Below are 4,957 nucleotides of genomic sequence, written 5' to 3'. Positions count from 1 at the left end.
AAGATTAAGACCAATTTGAAGATTCAAGAACCAATCAAGTTTCTCCAGTCTTTGATTCAAGCAATTGCTTCACCATCAAATTTAGTGATGATGAGAAAAGTAAAGAAATAGCTCTCAAGTGACTAGAAACCAAGCTTAAGTTGTATGCCAATCATAATTACGAAGTTTATAACAATTCAAGTACAAGATTTTGTCTAAATTTTCAAGTATTCTAGTTTAAGATCTATCCAAGTATAAGATTTTGTCTAAATTTTCAAGTGTTCTAGTTTAAGATTTATCCAAGTACAAGATTCTTTCTAGACCAAGAATTGCTCTAAGTCAAAGATATATTCAACCACAAGATTTATTCAAGAATTACAATTATGATTAATTCATTGTAAGAACAAGATTTATTCAAGAATTGTAATTATGATTTAATTAAAGACTAATGTCTCAATTTTCTCTCAATTGCAATTATGATTTAGCTAAAGACTAATCTCTCAATTTTCGTCAATTCAAGTATTTTTAATCTAAGCCAAGATTCATTACTAGTATATCAAGTTCTTGCTATCAACTAGGATGAAAGATGTCTATTTTTCTTCAAGTTCTGATTTCAAGTATAAGATTAAACTTAAGATCAAGATCCCCTTTAGATTTCACAAGATTTACAAATTCAAGAATTATATACCTATTCAAAGATTATAATTTTTGAATTTAGTTAGACAAGTACAAGATTAAGATCAAAGACAAATCTCAAGAATTCATCAAAATTAAAATCAAAAACAAATCCTGAGAATTTAGTTAGACAATTACAAGATTAAGATTAAGAACAAATCCCCAGAATTCATCAAGTTGTTAACAGTAATGTAAGTGATTATTTTTTCAATTCTAAGTTGATAATAATTTCCATTTTGACCTGATTCATTTTTGGAATAAGACTTGTAGACTAATTTTGAGGATAGAGAAAAGTTATGTCGGAATGAAAGTTTTAGAGGGAATTAGCTACTCCGTCTCAAACTTCTGTTCTTAAGGTAGTGTCGTGTGGAATTAATCTATGGTATGGGACATTAGATTGGTTTTACATACCTACCCCAGACGTATCTATGTCTTCTATCTTTCACCAGCGAGTGTTTGTATGTGGAAGGTACCTCTGTGGTATGGGACACTTAGATCCCTTTTACATGCGTTCACTTGTTTGGTTTTATTTTCAGAAATTGTTTGATGTGATGATCTTGTTCTCCACTTGTTCCATGAAGCTATCCACTCATTGATTACGCAACTGAGGACAGTTGATTCCCAACAGGGAGGACTATTATGACCCATGTTATTTGAATAATAATCATGGTCATTTAAATTTGTATATATTTTTTATGATGCCTATTTCTCATCATGAACACATTAGGATTGATTGATGTGATGTCAATTGATTGTTACTACTGATGTGGTTTATGTTTATGAGTTTAGGTGATGAGGTGTGCAAGGGTACCGATTTAGGTGTTGCACAGTGCGAGGGTACCGATTTAGGTGTCGCACGGATGGTGGATTGAATCATGGCGTGTGGACAGATCTCACAATATTTTGCGGCTGTACTATAGCATTTGATATTATTTTAACATCAGTGTGATGTGTGTGTGTGCACACGTCAATTTATTGTACAGTGTGAGTACGAGCATTAGTTTATTTATTTTGTAATGTGCATATGTGCACAAGTTAGATTATTGAATTAGAAAAATTGTGCAAACCTTAGAAGGTTTGAGGACAAAGGCTAATTGAGGACAAAGGCTAATTAAATGGCAAAGTCCAAATATGGATGTATACTTTATTTTTGGCTGAAAGCCTACTTTTTGGAATATATAAAAATACCCACGCGAGAAGAAGCCACTCACGTTGGGGGGGGAAGATTGCACCCAGTCTTGTGTTGCCTTGTGTTGATGGTGATGTATTTCTTTCTCTTGCTCTATGCTTTGATATGTGCTTTAATTTTCAATTTAATTCAAGTGGTTGTTTTGATATTTGATATAATTTTTATGAGTCTTTTGATTATTCTTTTCAAGAAAATTAAAGGTCCGGTTGTAGAAAGAATAAGGAAGAAGAAACTTTCGAGTAGAATACTAGAGAAGACACCTTAGAATTAGATTCTAGTTAAGAGTCGTGTGTCGAAGGCCCTAGAAGAAGAAAGGAAGGAAGCAGGCGGAGGATGTTCAAGAAGAACTAAAGGCCACTTTAGCCAAGCCTGTTGGAGGACACATAGGTTCCGGACTGAGATCGAATATCTGGTGCACGAAGTGTAACAACCAGGGTCATATAAAGGAAGAGTGCTAGATGAAAAGCACGTAACAGCCATATGCTATCTATGAAAAGAGAAACCACACCACTGACACATGTTTTTACAACACTCAGAACAGGAATCCAAGAGTGGTGGAAACATAAGTAGCGTTAGCTGACAAATCCCAGCTGTCAAACCAAGTCACCATTGAGCCTCAAAACAATAGACCCTATGGAAGAAGAGGGCGAAGATTTGGATAGAGGAGAGTTGGGTTGATATGCTACTACTGCATTGCCTAAAATATGCTGGTTGAAAAAGGCTCTTTATGGACTTAAGCAGGCTCCTAGAGCATGGTATGCGAAGATTCATGCATACTTGGTTGCAGATTTTTACAATAGTCCAATAAAGAGTACCCTCTATGTGAAGAGGAGTAAGGATACATTTTTTATCATCATTCTATACGTTGATGACATGCTGTCAAGACTCAATATAGATCATATTTCAACCTTTAAGGCTGATTTGCAATCATCATTTGAGATGTCAGATATGGGCGCTTGCATTATTATTTGGGGATTTAGTTTATGCAGTGCAATCATGGCATTGTTATGTTGTAGTCTTAATATATATAGAAGATATTGAAGAAGATTAATCTTAAAGACTGTAAACCTGTGGCTATACCTATGGAGACACGTACTCGACTTAGTCTTCAAGATGCAGGAGACTCTTTTAATGCTAGTTTGTATCAGCAGGCTGTTATATCCCTTCTTTATGTATGCAACACGAGGCCGGATATACAGTATGCGGTCTCATAGTTGAGAAGATTTATGCATAGCCCAAGTACAAAGCATTGGCAAGATGTCAAGCAGGGTTTTCCTTCTATTTGCAGAGCACTCAGTATTTTGGATTGTTTTATCCAAAGGGGGGTGAGTCACAGCTGTATGCTTTTAGTGATTTAGGTTGGGCTGGATGTTATGACACACGAGTGTCCACTTGTGGGTTTTGCTTTCGCCTTGGTGATTCATGTATATCATGGCTCAACAAGGAGCAGCCTACAGTGGCCACTTTGAGTTATGAAGCTAAGTACAGGGCAGATTTTACAGCTACAGTTGAGTGTGTGTGGCTTAGACGTCTTACGGGCGACTGATTTGGGTGTTGGTGGACAGTCGTGTAGCACTACGATTTTCACTGACAGCCATAGCGCATTAGCAATTGCGAGGAACCCAATGTTTCATGCTTGCACTAAGCACATTGAGGTGCATTACCACTTTGTCAGGGAAAGACTCTCTGCAGAGCAAAGATCAGCTTGGTCTATGTGCCTACACATGATAACATGGCATATTTATTCACAAAGGCTCTTCCTCATGAAAAGCTTGAAGCTTTTCGTAAAGCTTTTGGATTATTTCCTTTTCAGGATTGATCGGCCATACCTTGTTCATGTTCACATTATCACTTCAAGTGAGATTTGTAGCATTATATGGTAGTGATATGTGTGAATACACTTAGGACCATCGGGGCACTTTTGCCCTCACTAAGAGGTTTTTTTCCCCGTGCATATGTACACCCTCTTATCTACTCATTTTGGGGTGTGTACCTATCTTTTGTATCTGGCACACATTTGTTCATTCTAATCTAGTGAGTTTGTGTGCTCTCCAGCTTCTCTATGTTGTGTGTGTGCATTGTTACAACCCTAACCCTAATTCCAACACACTCTCTATTTTCGCCTCGGGCACTTCAACATCTTGTTTACCATCTTGAGGACTCTAAACATCATCAAAATTATTGTTAAAGTGTATCTCCACCATGATGAAAGGAAATAAAAGGTAAGGGTGCCAAAAAAGGGCATTCTCGTGCGAAAAGCCGGAAAACAAGGGTATACATTTGTGCGTTGAGGGTTGGTCCAAAACCCTTCCAAGATCCTCTCCAAATGGTCTTCACAAGCTCTTTCACTTCGGTGAGAAAGGAGGAGGAGACTTGAATTTATAGGGAGGAAAAGTCGAAAGCAAGGCGTGCTTTTCGAGTTTTGTTTTTTTTTACAAAAATAATATATAAAAGAGAGAAAGCTTTTTATAAAATCTTTGATGTGTGCTTTTTAGCAAGTGTTAAAATAACACTTAGTTGTAAGACTCAAAAGCATGTCCATTTCTCCAAACAAAATTGATTGCTTGCTAATCAAAAAGGCAAAGGTAAAGCTTTTGTTGCCAATCAGAAAAGGAAAGGTAAAGCTTCTTCACATGGTGGCTATAAGTCAAAATTAGAATCCTCAGGTAAGGATGCAGAGAAAGAAGGTTATAAGCCTTAAAAAAAGGGCAAGTGTCACTATTGCAGGAAACCAGGGCACTACATACATGAGTGCAAGAAAAGACTAGAGAAGGATAAAAAGAAAGAATTGAGCATGGTTGTGGGCTGATGCATCTACACCAAGTGTAGAGAAAGAGGAATTTGCAAGCTTTGCTCAAGATGATTGGGCATGGACTGTTCATTGCAGTTATGACCCTTCTCTCCATTGCAGTTATGACCCTTCTATTCATGATGTATGCATGTCAGTGGGTGGCAGAATTAGATGCTTGGTACTTTGACAGTGGTGCTAGTAAGCACATTGCTTCACAAAAAGGTTTGTTTGCATCTTTGGAATCTGTCCCAAGTGCAAGAACTGTAACATGTGCAAATGGTTCCTCATTTTCTATCAAAGGAGTTTGTAGAGTTGTGCTCACT

This window comes from Cibotium barometz, chromosome 10, assembly GCF_041138505.1.
Source record: "Cibotium barometz isolate CiBa-2024 chromosome 10, ASM4113850v1, whole genome shotgun sequence".
NCBI classification, from domain to species: Eukaryota; Viridiplantae; Streptophyta; class Polypodiopsida; order Cyatheales; family Cibotiaceae; genus Cibotium; species Cibotium barometz.
The sequence above is the reverse complement of the archived record's forward strand: the minus strand, read 5'-3'. Positions refer to the sequence as shown.